Source organism: Loxodonta africana, chromosome 19, assembly GCF_030014295.1.
Source record: "Loxodonta africana isolate mLoxAfr1 chromosome 19, mLoxAfr1.hap2, whole genome shotgun sequence".
Lineage (NCBI taxonomy): Eukaryota > Metazoa > Chordata > Mammalia > Proboscidea > Elephantidae > Loxodonta > Loxodonta africana.
The window spans coordinates 12,953,795-12,973,950 of record NC_087360.1 but is presented as its reverse complement, the minus strand read 5'-3'; positions in this window follow the sequence as shown (position 1 = coordinate 12,973,950).

The following is a 20,156-nucleotide window of genomic DNA, read 5'->3' as shown; positions in this document are numbered from 1 at the left end:
CCCCCCTCCTTCTGATCTCAGCACTCTAATTTCTCCCTTAGAAAACCGCCCACACCCCACACCTGTCACTTGCAGTCTCCGTGGGACAGTCAGTCAACCTTAGACAAGAGGCCTTCGTGAGATCCAAGATGACCTAATCAGACATTCTGTTCTTGGAATCTGAATTTTAGGCAGAGCGATTCACGGACCAAAATTATTGGTGGTTCATTCATCCCCAAAGCAGTTCCGGAAGGGATTGTCCATCACTTCTTGCTACTGACACCCTAAGTCTGACCAGAACCCTCCTGATACCTGGTTCTTCTATGAGCTTCTTGATATCCTTCCAATAAAAGCCTTTGACCAGAGTTGATTTCTGTTGCTTGCAATCAACTAACCTGATAAAGGCACTTATCTTTGGTGCCTTTAGCCTGACCATAGAGTTTGTTTCTCTTCCCTGACACTCCTACACCTTTTCTCATCACCTCTTAGCCCTAGGAGTTGGGAAAATGAATCTCTAATATTTGATTGATATTTTTTTCTTTGGGGTCAAACCATTACATTAGCAGGTAGTCCCATGTGATAAAGCATGTGTCGGTTTTAGAGTCAGTCCGTTCAAATCTGTTCTATATTCAAGCTGTGTGACCTTGGTCCAGCTACCCAACCATGCAAGTCACAGTTTATTTATCAATAAAATTAGAACAATGCCTGTTTCTCAGGTAGAAGGTCCGTACAGGCTTTTCCCTTCCACCTACCATGAGGGCCTTCTATTTGCCCAGCCCGGAGCTAGGCACTGGAGGGAAATAGCTAAGGCATGAATCCTCCCTAAAGGAGTATTTAACTGGGGAGAGCAGACAAAGCCATACAAGGAGATCGAGAACCACAGTGTGACAAGTGCATATTGTTGAGTAGAACAATCTGTGAGCTTCTATGGGCTCAATCACGTACTGAGAAACTTCCACATGCCTAGCTCAGTGTTGAATCTTTACACACACCATAGCCCTGCGAGAGAGATGTGATTATTGTCCACACTATTAAAAGGAAAAAGAAAAAATTGCCATCAGGTCAACTCCAAATCATGGCAACGCCGTGTCTGTCAGAGTAGAGCTGTGCTCCGTAAGGTTTTCAGGGGCTGAATTTACGGACACAGATCACCAGGCCTTTCTTCTGGGCACCTCTGGGTGGTCTTGAACCTCCAACCTTTCAGTTAGCAGCCAAGTACATTAACCGTTTGTACCACCCAGGGACTCTGGCAGAATAGAGGACATTAAGGGGTATTGGGGTGTCTGGTTCCAGAACAGAAACATTTTTCTGGTGCTGCATTGAGTTGGTGTGACCTCTCAGCTCCCTGGAATTGCAGTAAATCACAGACTTACAGTGTGCCTTTTCAAGCCCTTAAATCCAAAGCGAGAGAATGGTAATCCCTTTAAAAGAGTATTCAGAAGCAGAAACAGAGGGTGGGGCCGAAGGTGCTTTTTACAAGGCTAAAAAGAATAAAATTAAACACACACACACACACACATACATACGCCCTCAGCTATGCCCATGGGGGAAAACAACAGCAATTACTATTTACTTCAAAAATTTGGAGTGGTTTGTGGGTTGGTGAGGGAGAGAGGTTATTTATGATGTGGGGTGGGAAGAACTTTCAGCTTCTGACTCTACCCAGTAAGTAATTACCAGCTTGAGATGAGCTTTGGACTCACCTCCACCAAAAAGGATATTTGAAGAAATGCACACTTCGTGGGCACAAGTAAAAAATTACAATAAAAAGGAGAAGGAATGAGAGGGAGCAGTCACTGCTGACCTTGTGCTGTGCTTTGAAGTTTTAGAACTGGAAGCAATCGTGTTACGGTGTCAGAGATGGGGCTACTAAAAAAAAAAAAAATGCCGCTCTTAATCGTGGGCTTTTTCGGCTCGCGTGGCATCCATCAGCACCCAGGAAGCTCCTTCCTAGCTCCCTGACACTCCCCCCAACCCCCTTCAAGCTGCCCCATGTTTCAAGAGCAAAATTTTTCATTGCTGTACCTGGCCAGTGGCCCAGAAATTTTTTTTGATGAAGCCACTCCCCACTTCTTGCTTGCTTCATGGTGTCCTCTCAGCCTTTCTGGCACATTCTGAAGGAGGTTCTGGGCTGGATTAACTCCTGCCACCAACCCGCTGTGTGACTCAGGCATGAAACATCTCACAACATGGATGAATCTGGAGGGCATTACTCTGAGTGAAATAAGTCACTCACAAAAGGACAAATACTGTATGAGACCACTATTTTTATAAAAATTCTGGAAAAGGTTTATATACAGAAAAAAACAATCTTTGATGGTTATGAGGGAGGGGAGGCGTGGGGAGGGAAAAACACTAACTAGACAATAGATAAGTGGTAACTTTTGTGAAGGGTAAGACAGTACACAATACTGGGGAAGCCAGTGGAACTTTCAGGCAAGGTCGTGGAAGCTTCATAGATACATCCAAACTCCCTGAGGGACCAAATTACTGGGCTGAGGGCTGTGGGGACCATCATGGTCTTGGGGGACATCTAACTCAACTGGCATAACATAGTTTATGAAGAAAATGTTCTACATCCTACTTTGGTGAGTAGCATCTGGGATCTTAAAAGCTTGTGAGTGGCCACCTCAGATACGTCCACTGGTCCCACCCTGTCTGGAGCAAGAGAGAAAGAAGAAAACCAAAGACACAAGGGAAAGATTAGTCCAAAAGACTAATGGACCACAACTGCCACAGCCTCCACCAGAATGAGTGCAGCACAACTAGATGGTGCCTGGCCACCGATACTGATGGCTCTGACAGCGATCACAATAGACGGTCCCAGACAGAGTTGGAGAAATATGTAGAACAAAATTCAAACTCACAAGAAAAGACTAGACTTACTGGTCTGACGGAGACTAGAAGAACCCCAAGAGTGTGGCCCCCAGACACCCTTTTAACTCAGTACTGAGGTCACTCCTGAGGTTCACCCTTCAGCCAAAGATTAGACAGGCCCATAAAACAAACAATAATACACGTGGCTGAACCATGTATACAAGACTAAATGGGCACACCAGCCCAGGGGCAAGGACAAGAAGGCAGGAGGGGACAGGAAAGCCGGACAAATGGAAATGGGGAAACCAAGGTCGAGAAGGGAAGAGCGTGGATACATCGCAACCAATGTCACAAAGCAATATATGTATTAATTGTTTAATGAGAAACTACTTTGCTCCGCAAACCTTCATCTAAAGCACAATTTAAAAATTAACAAAACAAAGAAAAAAGAATCAATTAGGGAGCATGTGAAAATGCTGACGCCCAGGCACCACCCCCACTGACTCTGGTTCCTGGGTAATTCAAATGTGCAGCCAGGGTCAAGAAACACTACCTTCAGAGGTCATCTAGCCCAGAGTTTCCAAACCTGGCCTTCTGTTAGAGACACTTGGGGACAGGCTCCTTTCCCCACCCTCCACATACTAAACCAGAATCCCTAGGGGAGGTGCCTTGGAATCTGTATTTTAAGAATTCTCTGAGCGATTCTCATTTCAATTGGGATGCCCTTTCTTCTGAGAAGGTGTCCCTGATGCTGCAAGTCCAGGTTGGGGACCCCTCTCATAAGCTCCCACATGCCCCCTGTAGGCCTGCCCATCATTCCTCATCATTTACGTGCATAACTGTCTGTCTGTCTGTCTGTCTCACCATGTAGACACTGTCCACGATTATTTCCTCGGCCCCTAGCCCAGTACCTAAGACAGAGTAGGCCTTTAGTAAATGTTGTTCGAATGCATCCATGGATGAGCTACCTTTACCCCTCCACTCCTGCAGACCACATTGCACCCCAGCAAAGCCCAGCTACTCCAGTTCTATTGCCAAGCGTTTGCAAATGCCAGGTCCTCGGCCTGAGGTCCCCTAGAGGTGATGCTCCCAGGATTGGTTAACAGTGTTCCTCTGAGAATGGCCGAATGCAGAAAGGAGCGTCTAAGTGTGGCAGAGAAGGCCCTCGAGGCACCCACAGTTCACACATGCCATGGAAGCTACTGTCTCTCACTAGCTCTGTGAGCTTGGGCAAATCACTTAACCTCTCTGAGCTTTAGTCTCCACTTCTCAACATGGGAATGCCTATGTTCAGATTACAGGTTGCTGTGAAGATAGTGCTTTAGGCACTCTGCTAATCCCTTGAAAGGGGGAGACAATCCTATAATCTCATAATGCTGTGCCTTTTACAGGAAAAAGTGGAAGTTTAGAAAGGTTGGGTCACTTGCCGGGGTCATCAACCAGTTGTTGGTGAAGCCAACTCTACACCGCCTATTGAGTATCTGCTAAATGCTTGTCCCAAACACCTGGGACACAGTAAGTACTCAATAAATGCTACTCTCCTTCTCCTCCCAAGTCCCTTACCCATGGTTAACACCACATGGGGACAAGAGGCTTCTAAGGGAAAATAAAATTTCATGGGCATGGATAACAGAAAATTTAGGAGCCCCAGCAGGTTTCAGTGGAACTTCCAGACCAAGATGGAGTAAGAAGAGAGGCCTGGTGATCTACTTTGAAAAATCAGCCAGTGAAAACCCTATGGATCACAACAGTCCGATCTGCAACCAGTCATGGGGGTGGCAGAGAACTAGGCAGCATTTTGTTCCATTGCTCATGGGGTGGCTGTGAGTCTGGGCCAACTCAATGACAGCTCACAACAACAACACATCCCCAAATAAAGGGTCTGTCCCCTTGTCTCAGCACTCACCAACACACCACTCTTCTGACTCTCAGGCCCTAAGTTCAGCCAAGAAAGAGCCAGACGAGTTTTGCTGGTCAAGCGGGCCACTAATGGAGAAGGGCCTATTTCTTCCCCTCTCTCTTTACCCTGGTCGATCCGCATTGATCCCCATTCGGCTGAGTGAGAGCCATCTTTCAAAGTTTATTCTGGTGTCAATTTTTATAGTTCCCCACCACAGATCAATACGGTGCAAAAACATTAAGGCAAACTTTGTGAAAGCCAATCGTTCAATATGAATTTTATGAATGGCTGCTGGCCCCAGCTCTAAGCATTTGGAAGTAAGTGGTACCCTTAATCAGATGAGTGACAGAAGCCAGTCAATAAGGGCACCTTCTTAGCCCTTGGAGGAAGAAGGGCCGTGCCTCTGACTTTGCTGCTCAAACACATTTGTTTTCCACAGTCGGAGGAGCTAGCCTAGTATAGTGGTTTAAGAGCTCAGGCCTAATAATTAATAAAACCAATTTTCAAATATGGAGCAAGGATACGAACAAGCATTTCACAGCAAAAGGCAATCCAAATGGTCAATAAATGTGAGTAAAGTTGACCAACCTCACTAATAATCACTCAAGTGCCCGTTATAAGCAAAAGGAGAGGATTCTTTCCATACCCGTCTGCTTGGCAAAAATTGATAGTAAAGTGCTATTGAGTAACAGCCACAGATTCTACAATTGGGAGAGGGGTAGAGTTTCAACCCAATTTGAAGAAGACTCCAGAATGTGTGGGAGAGATCCAACCATCTCCACCGCTTCTCTGATTTTGTCCTTTGCACTTTTTTTTCGAGTGCCCATGATAGGACACCATGGCTGCAGCAATGGGCTCAAGCATAACAACAATTGTGACGATGGCACAGGACCGAGCAGCATTTGTTCTGTTGTCCGTGGGGTGGCTGTGAGTTGGAACCAACTCGACAGCATCTAACAACACAGCATGTCAAAGTAAGTCAGTAAGACAGGGTCTGTGAGAAGGGGACTTACAGGAAACAGCGCATTCTAACCCAGTGTGTATCTTAACCACTGTCTGAGAACCTTTCTTTGACACCTTCTGGTAAGATCAAGAAAGCACCAGCGTCCATACTTGCAGTTTGAGTGTCAGAAGCTTGTAAACCTGATAGCGAAGCACTTTTTCAGAAACGCTGCCTCCTCCTTGTCCTCAATGGGCAGAGGATAATATTATGTGAAAAACACGATTATCAAAAACTCTGATTTGAAGAGTGATCTAAAAGACTCAGACTCAGGAATGGAGACATTTTAGCAAATCCTTAACCGATTTTGCTTATGTTTTCCTTTTTAATACGCACCAGAGGAATACATGATAAAAACCTACATCTAAATAAATCTAAAAGAGCCCTTTCAAGTAGCATAAAATAAAAATTGGAAATGATTAACAGATGTCAGACTTGTATGACAGACAATCTATTTTTTCCATCTTTTAAAACCAGTTGCCATCAAGTTGACTTTGACTCATGGTGACCCCATGTGTGGCAGAGTAGAACTGTGCTCCATAGGGCTTTCAATGGCTGATTTTTCAGAAGTAGATTGCCAGGCCTTTCTTCTGAGGCACCTCTGGGTGGACTGGAACCGCCAACCTTCTGGCTGGCAGCCAAGTGTGTGAACCATTTGTACCACCCAGAGATTCCTCTCTTTATTAAAAAACCAAACCCAGTGTTTCCTACAGCAGTATTCACAATAGCCAAAAGGTGGAAACAACCTAAATGCCCATCAACAGATGAATGAATAAACAAAACGTGGTCTACACATACAATGGAATACTACTCAGCCAGTAGAAGACATGAAGTCTCGATGCATGCTACAGTATGGATGGACCTTGAAGATATTACGCTGAGTGAAATAAGCCAATCACAAAAGGACAAATACCGTATGACCTCACTTATATAAGAAGACAAGAAAATGCAAATGCCTAGAGAACAAAGTTTATTAGGGTTGCCAGGGGCGGGAGGAAGGGGAAAAGGGGGCTAATAGTGATGGAAAAATCTCATCAATTAAGGCTAGAGTTACACAGCTGATTATTATTGTAATTGCTACCCATAAGTTGTATTACCCATAAAAAGTTGAATTGGCAAAAGTTGAGTGATAGATATATTTACGACAATGACAAAAAGAAAAACAAAGAGTAGCTGCTGAGTCTGCTTACGTACAACCAAACACCTCGTGGGAACTGGCCTAGTAACATGTTCAGTGCTTCTGTTCCACCTCCTGGTTTGTTGCATGGTGCCTGGGGTCTTGAAAGCTCTCACGTGGCCATCCAAGGCACAACAACTGGTCTCTATTCACCTGAGTGAAATAAGCCAATTGCCTACATGAACAATTGCCTCCTTTGCCACAAGACCAGAAGAACTGAATGGTGCCCGGCTACCATTACCGAACATTTTGATCAAAGATTCCATAGAAGAATCCTGATCAAAAGAGGGAAAATTCAGAAAAGAATTTCAAATTCTCATGGACTCTAGACTTTCAGGAGCCATGGAAGGTGGGTGAAACCCTGAAACTATTGCTCTGAGATAGTCTTTAAACCTTAAATCAAAAATATCCCCTGAAGTCTTCTTAAAACCAAACAGCTTAACTAGTAAAAAAGGCCTGCCTTGAGCATTATACTCATTTAAGAACTGTCCATATGGGATCAAATGCCAACAGCAACTTGAAACACTAGACAGAAACCTTCAGAGGGTGGTGAATTTTTGTTACTGGGGCACAAACAACTCAGAAAAGTGGGGTGAGAATGGGTGCACAACTGTACGTGTAGAAACTGTTCAATTGGTGTATGTTTTGCTGTGTATATTCTCAACAACAACAACAAAATAAATAAAATTTTGGGGGGGTGGAATCCATTGCCGTCCAGTCAATTCCGGTTCACAGCGACCGTGTAGGACAAAGTAGAACTGCCCTCACAGGGCTTCCAAGACTGTAAATCTTTACAGAAGCAGGTAGCCACATCTTTCTCCTGCAGAGTGACTGGTGGGTTTGAACTGCTGACCTTTCGCTTAGCAGTCAAGTGCTTAACCACTGTACCACCAGGGCTCCTATCCTCCTTCCTTAGTGGGATATAGAATAATGGTGCATCTACTATCAGTAGTATCTTAAGAGTTCATGAAATATGGTAGTTTGCAATCTCCTGGAAGGTGCTGATTGGCCAGCCTGTTCAGTCACGTGTTGATTGACATCTTGTCTCAAATTTAGGCTTCTTCACTGCAGTATCAAAACTACAGTTATTTCAATATCCTTTTTTAAAGGATAATTTTGTATCGTGACAAAGTATTTGACATTTCAACAATCTTCACACACACAGTTCAGTGACATTAATTATGTTCATCATGTTCAACCATCACTCTTACTCATCCCCAAATTATGCCATCACTCTTAACAGAAGCTATTCAATTTCCGTTAACTGAACACCTACTAAGTGCTGGGTGTCAGCAACCCAGAAGACCCTAAATGAGATGGATTGACGCAGTGGCTACAACAATGGGCTCAAACATAGCAAGGATTGTGAGGATGGTGCAGGACCAGGCAGTGTTTGTTCTGTCGTACATGGGTCGCTGTCTTGGTCATCTAGTGCTGCTATAACAGAAATACCCCAAGTGGATAACTTTAACAAAGAAATTTATTCTCTCACAATCTAGTATGCTGGAAGTCCTAATTCAAGGTGCCAGCTCCAGGGGAAGCCTTTTTCTCTCTTTCGGCTCTGGAGAAAGGTTCTTATCATCAATCTTCCCCCAGTCTAGGAGCTTCTCAGCACAGGAACCTCAGGTCCAAAGGACACATTCTGCTCCTGGCACTACTTTCTTGGTGGTGTGAGGTCCCCCACTCTCTGCCTTCTTCCCTTTTATTTCTTGTAAGATAAATGGTGATGCATGCCACGCCCCAGGGAAACTCCCTTTACATTGGCTCCAGGATGTGACCTGAGTAAGGGTGTTACGATCCCACCCTAATCCTCTTTAACATAATTTAATCTTGCCTCATTAACCACAAGCAGAGATTAGGATTTACGACACATAAGAAAATTACATCAGTCACAAAATGGAGGACAACCACACAATACTGGAAATCATGGCCTAACCAAGTTGACACGTATTTTGGGGGGACACAATTCAATCCATGACAGTCACTATGAGTTGGAACTGACTCAACTGCTCCTAACAACAACAACAGCAGCAGCCCAGCCATGGGGGAAACAAAGCAATGTAGACATGCTTTCTGCCCTCTGGGAGCTCCCAGGCTCCAGAAAGCTCTAAAACAAGGCAAAGGACAGGGCTTCAAAGCACAGGTATAAATAATGTGCAATATAAAGACAGAGGGAAACCCTGGTGGCGTAGTGGTTAAGTGCTACTGCTGCTTATCAAAAAGTCGGCAGTTCAAATCCGCCAGGCGCTCCTTGGAAACCCTGTGGGGCAGTTCTACTCTGTCCTGTAGGGTCGCTATGAGTCAGAATTGACTCGACGGCAGTGGGTTTGGTTTTTTGGTATAAAGACAGAGAGGGAGAGAGAGAATTAAATGGTGTAGGAAACCACCTAGAGGAGGTGTGATTTTGCCTGCATAAATAAAACCCTTATCCATCTCATTCCAGGCTGCTGAAGAGATGTCAGCAACCTCAAGACCACTCCCAGCTTCTGACTCCTAAGTCTCCAGTGGATACAGTGGGGCCCTCTCTGTGTTTTGGAAGAGTATCAGGCGTCCTCAAAAAATGAAGTGTGTCCTGATGGAACATTTCATCAGAATATTCCAGGTAGGAAATGAGGGTTTCAGCAGAGACTATGCACCAGGGGAAGATTTGGCTCCAGAGAGGTCCTGTGTTGGGCAAATGGAGTTAAAGCATTCCAGAACCCTCAGCCAAGGGAAGGGGACAGAGGGCGTCTTAGTTTGCTAGTGCCACTGCCCACCATAACAGAAATCCCAGAGTGGGTGGCTTTAAAGAACAGAAATTTATTGTATCATAGTACTAGAGGCTAAAAGTCCAAATCAGGGCCTTGGCCATGTCAGTTCCTTCTGCGGGCTCCTTTCCTAGTTTCTGGTGACCACCAGCAACTCTTGTGCCTCTGTCTTGCCCCTTGAACACCAATGACTGGCCAAGTCTATCTTGGAAGAAATACAGCCAGCGTGCTTCTTGGAAAAAAGGGTGGCAAGACTTTGTGTCACATACTTTGGACATGTTATCAGGAGGGACTGGTCCCTGGAGGAGGACATCATGGTTGGTAAAGTAGAGCGTCAGCAAAAAAGAGGAAGGCCCTAGATGAGATGCACTGACACAGTGGCTGGAACAATGGACTCAAGCATAACAACAACTGTGAGGATGGCGCAGAACCGGGCAGTGTTTCATTCTGTTGTGCATAGGGTCACTATGAGTCAGAACCGACTTGATGGCACCTAACAACACAAGCATAGTAGACTATATGATTGTCTGATTGAAAATGGCCAATACCAGTCCATTTCAGCTCACTAATGCCTAGGATATCGATGTTTATGTGTTCCATTGCATTTTTGACGATTTCCAATTTTCCTAGATTCATACTTCGTACATTCCAGGTTCCGATTATTAATGGATGTTTGCAGCTGTTTCTTCTCATTTTGAGTCGTGCCACATCAGCGAATGAAGCTCTCGAAAGCTTTACTCCATCCACGTCATTAAGGTCAACTCTACTTTGAGGAGGCAGCTCTTCCCCAGTCATCTTTTGAGTGCCTTCCAACCGGGGGGCTCATCTTCCAGTGCTATATCAGACAATGTTCCGCTGCTATTCATAAGGTTTTCAGTGGCTAATGCTTTTCAGAAGTAGACTGCCAGGTCCTTCTTCCTAGTCTGTCTTAGTCTGGAAGCTCAGCTGAAACCTGTCCTCCATGGGTGACCCTGCTGTTATCTGAATACCGGTGGCATAGCTTCCAGCATCACAGGAACACACAAGCCCCCACAGTATGACAAACTGACAGACACGTGGGGGAATGACACGTGCTGGGAATGACAACTCGAAGAGGAATGGTGTTGCATTCATCGTCAAAAAGAACATTTCAAGATCTATCCTGAAGTACAATGCTGTCTCTGATAGGATAATATCCATACGCCTACAAGGAAGACCAGTTAATATGACTATTATTCAAATTTACGCACCAACCACTAGGGCCAAAGATGAAGAAATAGAAGATTTTTATCAGCTGCTACAGTCTGAAATTGATCGAACATGCAATCAAGATGCATTGATAATTACTGGCGATTGGAATGCAGAAGTTGGAAACAAAGAAGAAGGATCAGTAGTTGGAAAATATGGCCTTGGTGACAGAAACAATGCCGGAGATCGAATGATCGAATTTTGCAAGACCAAAGAATTCTTCATTGCAAATACCTTCTTTCACCAACATAAACGGCGACTATACACGTGGACCTCGCCAGATGGAACACACAGAAATCAAATTGACCACATCTGTGGAAAGATACGATGGAAAAGCTCAATATCATCAGTCAGAACAAGGCAAGGGGCCGACTGTGGAACAGACTATCAATTGCTCATACGCAAGTTCAAGCTGAAACTGAAGAAAATCGGAGCAAGTCCACGAGAGCCAAAATATGACCTTGAGTATATCCCACCTGAATTTAGAGACCACCTCAAGAATAGATTTGACACATTGAACACTAGTGACCGCAGACCAGACGAGCTGTGGAATGACATCAAGGACATCATCCATGAAGTAAGCAAGAGGTCACTGAAAAGACAGGAAAGAAAGAAGAGACCAAGATGGATGTCAGAGGAGACTCCGAAACTTGCTCTCGAGCATTGAGCAGCTAAAGCAAAAGGAAGAATTGATGAAGTAAAAGAACTGAACAGAAGATTTCAAAGGGCCTCTCGAGAAGACAAAGTATTAAAATGACATGTGCAAAGAGCTGGAGATGGAAAACCAAAAGGGAAGAACACGCTCGGTGTTTCTCAAGCTGAAAGAACTCAAGAAAAAATTCAAGCCTCGAGTTGCAATACTGAAGGATTCCATGGGGAAAATATTAAACAACACAGGAAGCATCAAAAGAAGATGGAAGGAATACACAGACTCACTATACCAAAAAGAATTAGTCGATATTCAACCATTTCAAGAGGTGGCATATGATCAGGAACCAACGGTACTGAAGGAAGAAGTCCAAGCTGCTCTGAAGGCATTGGTAAAAAACAAGGCTCCAGGAATGGATGGAATATCAATTGAGGTGTTTCAACAAAAGATGCAACACTGGAGGTGCTCACTCGTCTATGCCAAGAAATATGGAAGACAGTTTCCTGGCCAACTGACTGGAAGAGATCCATATTTATGCCTATCCCAAGAAAGACGATCCAACCGAATGTGGAAATTATGGAACAATATCATTAATATCACACGCAAGCAAAATTTTGCTGAAGATCATTCAAAAGTGGCTGCAGCAGTATATCAACAGGGAACTGCCAGAAATTCAGGCTGGTTTCAGAAGAGGACGTGGAACCAGGGATATCATTGCTGATGTCAGATGGATCCTGGCTGAAAGCAGAGAATACCAGAAGGATGTTTACCTGTGTTTTATTGACTATGCAAAGGCATTCGACTGTGTGGATCATAAAAAACTGCGGATAACACTGCAAAGAATGGGAATTCCAGAACACTTAATTGTGCTCGTGAGGAACCTTTACATAGATCAAGAGGCAGTTGTTCGGACAGAACAAGGGGATACTGATTGGTTTAAAGTCAGGAAAGGTGTGGGTCAGGGTTGTATTCTTTCACCATACCTGTTTAATCTGTATTTTGAACAACTAATCCAAGAAGCTGGAGTATATGAAGAAGAATGGGGCATCAGGATTAGAGGAAGACTCATTAACAACCTGCGTTATGCAGATGACACAACCTTGCTTGCTGAAAGTGAAGAGGACTTGAAGCACTTACTGATGAAGATCAAAGACCACAGCCTTCAGTATGGATTACACCTCAACATAAAGAAAATAAAAATCCTCACAACTGGACCAATGAGCAACATCATGATAAATGGAGAAAAGATTGAAGTTGTCAAGGATTTCATTTTACTTGGATCCACAATCAACAGCCATGGAAGCAGCAGTCAAGAAATCAAAAGACCCATTGCATTGGGCAAGTCTGCTACAAAGGACCTCTTCAAAGTGTTGAAGAGCAAAGATGTCACCCTGAAGACTAAGGTGCACCTGACCCAAGCCGTGGTATTTTCAATCGCATCATATCCATGTGAAAGCTGGACAGTGAATAAGGAAGACCAAAGAGGAATTGATGCCTTTGAATTGTGGTGTTGGTGAAGAATATTGAATATACCATGGACTGCCAAAAGAACGAACCAATATGTCTTGGAAGAAGTGCGGCCAGAATGCTCCTTAGAGGCAAGGATGGCGAGACTGCGTCTTCCATACTTTGGACATGTTGTCAGGAGGGATCAGTCCCTGGAGAAGGACATCATGCTTGGGAGAGTACAGGGTCAGCGGAAAAGAGGAAGACCCTCAACAAGGTGGATTGACACAGTGGCTGCAACAATGAGCTCAAGCATAACAACGATTTTAAGGATGGCACAGGACTGGGCAGTGTTTCGTTCTGTTGTGCCTAGGGTCGCTATGAGTTGGAACCGACTTGATGGCACCTAGCAACAACAACACCTTCCCTGGGTGTATGTCTCTGTGTCTATTCTGCTCCTTTTATAGACATGCTCAGAAGTGATTGGGACCCTGGTGGCTCAATGGTTAAGTGGTTGGCTGCTAACCAAAGGGTGGCGGTTTGAACCCATCCAGTGGCTCCATAGGAGAAAGACCTGGCCATCTGTTCCCATAAAGATTACAGCCTAGGAAACCCTATGGGACAGTTCTACTCTGTTACATGGGGTTGTCATGAGGCAAAATCCACTCGATGGCACCCAACAACAACAAAAGTGATTAGATTTAGGACCCACCCTACTCTGGCATGTTCTTATTAATATAACAAAGAAAACCCCTATTTCTAGACAAGGTTACATTAACAGATACAGAGGTTGGGACTTCAACACATACTTTTTGGGGACACAGTTCAATTCATAACAGAACTGCTGTGTATGTTTGGATGGGGTTATGCATATATTACGTATGGGTGTACATGCATGTACATATGGATGTGCACATATAAATGTTGCTGGCTGTGCACATGTGCATAGTATATTTACACTCGTATGTTAGTATATTTGCATATGGATGTGCACATGTGTATAGGTTTCTGTGTGTCAAGGTTCATGTTAGCAGCAGAATTTGCATCTTATACTTGACCCTGTTTGCGTGGACTCTGCATATGTGTATGAGTCTATTGACATATCATTATTTTTCCCTTCCCCAATTCTCTTGGTGGTGAGGACGGATTCAGTCTGAGTGGTGAGAGAGTTCCAGATGGAGGGAACAGCTTGTACAAAGACCTAGAGATAAGGAGGAAAGAAAGACATGAAACATTTAGGGAAGTGTGGATTCCGCAGGGGAAGGGAAGAGGACTGACAAATGAGGCTGCACATGAAGTTAGGGTCAAGGTCATGAGTCTGGCCTTCAAAGTGAAGGAAATGAGAAGCCAGAACCACCAGTTCCTCTCCAGGAGAAAGAAAGCCTGCTTCCGTCAAGATTTACAGCCTTGGGAACTCTATGGGGCCATTCTATTCTGTCCTATGAGTCGGAATCGATGCAATGACAGTGTTTTTTTTGTTGTTTTTTCTGAAACCCTCCAAGTATCCTGGTCTTGGAGACCTGTAAGCAAGAGCTGGGGAGGACCTAACCTGGGGCAAGAAGTGGCTCCTACACCTGGGAGAATGTGCTGGAAAATCTAGGAGGGGCTCATCGATTGATAGCACAAGCATTAACGAGCACCTGTCCTGGGCCAAGAACCTCTCCAGGTGTGTGGATACAGCAGGGAAAAAGGAGGATATTTATCTGCCCTCAGGGAGCTTAGAGTCTAGTGGGAAAAGGCAGACACATACATATATAATAGAGAAAAATAAATCATATGATTAAGCAGAAAATCAAACAGATGATAATAGTGTTGGTAAGGACGTGGAGCAACTGAAACGCTCCTACATTGCCAGCTGGAATGTAAAATGATATAGCCACTTTGGGAAACAGTTTGGGAGTTCCTTATAGAGGTACAGCTACCATATGACTGAGAAACTCCACGCCAAGCTTCTATCCAAGAGAAATAAAAAATTATGTAGACAAAGGTCTGTGTATGAATGTTCACAGAAGCTTTATTTATAACTGCCTCAAGCTGAGAGCAACCCAGATGTGCAGCAATTGGTGAATGGATATTCACCCATATATTAGAATTTGTTGTGAGTTGCCATCAAGTCAGCCCCGGCTCATGGGGACCTTACGTATAACAGAAGGAAACACTGCCCAGCCCTGCACCATCTTTGTGATCACTGGTATGTTTGAATCCATTGTTGCAGACATGGTGTCAATCCACCTCATTGAGGGTTTCCCTTGTTTTCACAGACCCTCTACTTTACCAAACATGGTGTCATTTTCTAGTGATTGGTCTTTGCTGATGACACGTCCAAGTAAGTGAGTCGAAATCTCGCCATCCTCATTTCTAAAGAACATTCTGGTTATACTTCTCAGCAATAGGATTGAACAAACACAAGAATACGGATGAATCTCAAAAACATCATGCTAATTGAAAAAAGCCACACTTTCTGATTCCATTTACATGAAATTCTAGAAAAATCAAAAACTGTATCGAGAGAAAGCAGACTAGCAGTTGCTGGGGCCCAAGGTGGGGTGGACATGAAGAAACTTTTAGGGTGAAGGAACTGTTCTGTGTCTTGACTGAGGTGGTGGTTGCATGATTGTATGTAAGTACCAGCATTCACCAAGCTGTATGCTTAAAATTGGTGACTCTTATTGGATGTAAATAATAATTTAATAAACAACAACAACAAAACAGAGAGAAGCAGTAGGGTGATGTGACACAAAGTGGCTGAGGGTCACCTTCAGTGGGGTAGTTCTAGAGGCCATCCCAGAGGAGGTGCCATTTGTCTCCAGCTCTAAGAACAGGGGAAAGGCTCAGGCTTCAGTTTGCATCTCTCCCTGGCCTGGAGCCCAGTGTGGTTTTCCCGGCTCCAGAATGTCCCTGGTTCGCCCTTACCTTCTTCCTGGGATTTTCGTCCTCAGGCAAGATGCTTCATTTCCTGACTCTCTCTCACCCACAGGTCACTTGCTCACTCATTTAAAAGACCTGACCAAGGCTTCCTTCCCCTGGTCAGGGCCCTTCCAGCCCTTCTCTCCCTAGTAAATATTTTAGTGCCCGTGGAGATCAATGGAGCATCATCGATGGGAAATAGAATGTAAATTATCCTGGCTTGGCCGTCACCCCAGAAATCAATGTTCACACATTAGGGCTATTAGCTCATTAGGAGACCTTTGATGGATGGATGGCAGCAGGGGCCAGGATACCACACCTGGAGTCCCACCTTTCTGTCCTTCCTGTGTTGATGGAGCAGAGAGGCAGGTACCAAGAGAGGGTGCATGGCTCGGAGAACGAAGCTCCCTCCACAGACGTGTATATGGATACGAACCTATCCATGGACATACCATTTATATGCTCTTCTGAGTGTCAGAGGTGGGCTGCCTTGAGCTACTACCTGCCACTTCTCTCTCCCTTCAACATCCTAGAAAGACTTCTTCAGTGGACAACTCCATTCCCTATCTTCTTTTGTAAATCCTGCAACTTCATCTGAGATTTTGATAGCTAGGAGGGGGTAGAATCTGAATGTGGGGTGTATATCTTTCTATGGCTAGGCTATGCTTGATCACTGGTTCATCCATTCAACAATAACTTATTGAGTGTGTGGCAAGGAGTCCCTGGATGGCGCAAACGGTTAAGTGCTCGACTACTAGCTGAAAGGCTGGCAGTTCGAACACACCCTGAGGTGCCTTGGAAGAAAGGCCTGGTGATCTGCTTCCAAAAGGTCACAGACTTGAAAACCCTATGGAGCAATTCTACTGTGTACTCACGGGGTTGCCATAGGTTGGAATTGTCTCAATGGCAACTGGTTTGGTTTTGTTTTTTAGTGAGTGTCAAGTGCGAATGTCCATCAAAGCCATCAACACGTGAACACCCTCCGACCTGGTCATTTCTTCTAGTCATTCATGCAAAGAAATAGTTAAAAATGTGCACATAAATTTGGCTAAAGGAACGCCTATTGCAGTTTTGTTTGCATTGGACAAAAATGATCTAAACATTACACAATGGGTAATGGGTTAAATTATCTATGGCTCATCTGTGTAATGGAACACTATGCAGTCACACTCAGCGAGTTACGAGGTTGGAGACAGTTTAGACCCCATACCCAGCATATAAAAAAAAAAGCCCAGCATATACAGTCTTTATTTTTTTACTATACATATTATAAACATTGTTTACTCTGCAGGTTAAATGTTTATAATATTTATTAAAAAAAAAAAGATTATAAAACTGAATGTATTTTATGACTCTACTTTGGTCAATTTTGTACCTTGATAAATGTATGCCCCTACTCTGGTAGATTTACTTTAGGTGAATTTTCCAAATATATTCAAACATTCATCATTTCTAATACATATGTGTGTAATATATTCACTGTACATTTGCTTATTATAATGTATGCATCCAAAAATGACTGTATTTGCCTGGCATGGGGTATGCAGTGGTGACTAATATTGGTAGGGTTCTTGCCCTCATGGAACTTGTATTTTAGGGCATCTACTTTACTTGAATAGGGTCTCTATGAGTCAGAATCGACTCAGTGGCAACGGGTTATGGGTTATTTGAATGGGAAGATTAGAAAAGAAATATTACAGTAGCTGTCCCTGGGTCATGGGTTTAGGCATTATTTTACATATGTAATGTATATATTATTGTCCATAAATATCATGCCTTATTATATATTATAAACACGCAGTATATTTATACTATAATCCCAAAACCAAAACCCATTGCTGTCAATTCTGACTCAGAGCTACCCTACAGGACAAAGTAGAACTGCTCCATAGGGTTTCTAAGGAGTGCCTGGTGGATTTGAACTGTCGACAGCTTGGTTAGCAGCCAAATTCTTAACCAGTACACCACTAGGTTTTCCTGTAATATAATATATATGGATATAGGTAACATAATAATATAATGTATTCTTTTATTATATATATGAATGTAACATATTTTGGATATAATGTATTATTTTTATATATGGATATAAATAACTACATTATATATGATAATTACAGATATAAATTATTTGTATCTGTATAAAATAAAATATATATTGTTTAAATAATAAAATTATATTATTTAAATAATAAAATTATATATATATATATATATAGGTATGCACTATACATCTGTTATTTTATCATACTGTGGTGGCTTGTGTGTTGCTGTGATGCTACAAGCTATGCCACAGGTATTTCAAATACCAACAGGGTCACCCATAGTTGACAGATTAAGGCAAACTAGGAAGAAGGACTTGGTGGCCTACTTCTGAAAAAAAACCGGTCAATGAAAACCTTATGGATAGCAGCAGAACGTTGTCTGACATAGTGCCTGAAGATGAGCCCCTCAGGTTGGAAAGCACTCAAAATACAACTGCCTCCTCAAAGTATAGTCAACTTTTATGATGTAGATGGAATAAAACTATTTGGACCTTCATCTGCTGTTATGACATGACTTAAAATGAGAAGAAACAGCCGCAAGTATTGATTAATAATCGGAACATGGAATGTATGAAGTATGAATCTAGGAAAATTGGAAGTCATTAAAAATGAAATGAAGCACATCAAGATTGATATCCTAGGCATTAATGAGCTGAAATGGACTGGTATTGGCCATTTTGAATCAGACAATCAGAAGATCTACTATGCCAGGAATGACAAATTGAAGAGTGGCATCACATTTATCTTCAAACAGAACATTTCAAGATCTAACCTGAAGTACAATGCTGTTAGTGATAGGATGATATCCATATGCCTATAAGGAAGACCACTTAATACAATTATTATTCAAATTTACACACCAGGCACTAATGACAAAGATGAGGAAGTTGAAGATTTTTACCCCCTTCTGCAGTATGGAATTGATCAGACATGCAGTCAACATGCATTGGTTATTACTGGTGATTGGAATGTGAAAGTTGGATTCAAAGAAGGATCAGTAGTTGGAAAATATGGCGTTGGTAATAGAAATGACGCTGGAGATCACATGATAGAATTTTGCAAGACCAACAACTTATTCATTGGAAATTCCTTTTTTCAACAACGTAAACAGTGACCTCGCCTGATGGTATACACAGGAATCAAATCGACTACATCTGTGGAAAGATGGTAGAGAAGCTCAATACCATCCGTCAGAGCAAGACCAGGGGCTGACTGCAGAACAGACCATCAGTTGCTCATATACATGTTCCCATTGAAGCTGAAGAAAATTAAAACAAGTCCAAAAGAGCCAGAGTACAACCTTGACTGTATCCCACTTGAATTTAAATACCATCTCAAGACTAGATATGATGCACCGAATACTAATGACCAAAAACCAGACAAGTTTTGGGATGACATCAAGGACATTATACATGAAGAAAGTGAGAGACCATTAAAAAGACAGGAAAAAAAGACCAAAATACATGTCAGAGGAGACTCTGAAACTTGCTCTTGAATGTACAGTAGCTAAAGTGAGTGGAAGAAATGATGAAGTAAAAGAGCTGAAAAAAGATTTCAAAGAGTAGCTCAAGAAAAAAAGTAAAATACTATAATGAAATATGCAGAGACTTGGGGTTAGAAAACCAAAAGGGAAGAAGATGCTCAGCATTTCTCAAGCTGAAAGAACTGAAGTAAAGATTCAAGCCTCGAATTGCAATATTGAAGAATTCTATGGGTAAAATAATATCACACACAAGTAACATTTTGACGAAGATTATTCAGAAGTGGCTGCAGCAGTACATCAACGGAGAGCTACCAGAAATTCAAGCCAGATTCAGAAGAGGACGCAGAATGAGGAATATCATTGCAGATGTCAGATGGATCCTGGCTGAAAGCAGAGAATACCAGAAGGATGTTTACCTGTGTTTTATTGACTATGCAAAGGCATTTGACTGTGTGGATCATAACAAATTATGGATAACATTGTGAAGAATGGGAATTCCAGAACACTTAATTGTGTTCTTGAGGAACCTGTACATAGACCAAGAGGCAGTCATTCGAACAGAACAAGGCAATAACTGCGTGGTTTAAAATCAGGAAAGGTGTGCATCAGGGTTGTAGTCTTTCACCATACTTTTTCTGTCTGTATGCTGAACAGATAATCCAAGAAGCTGGACTAAATGAAGAAGAATGTGGCATCAAGATTGGAGGAAGACTCAATAACAACCTGCGTTATGCAGATGACACAACCTTGCTTGCTGAAAGTGAAGAGGACTTGAAGCA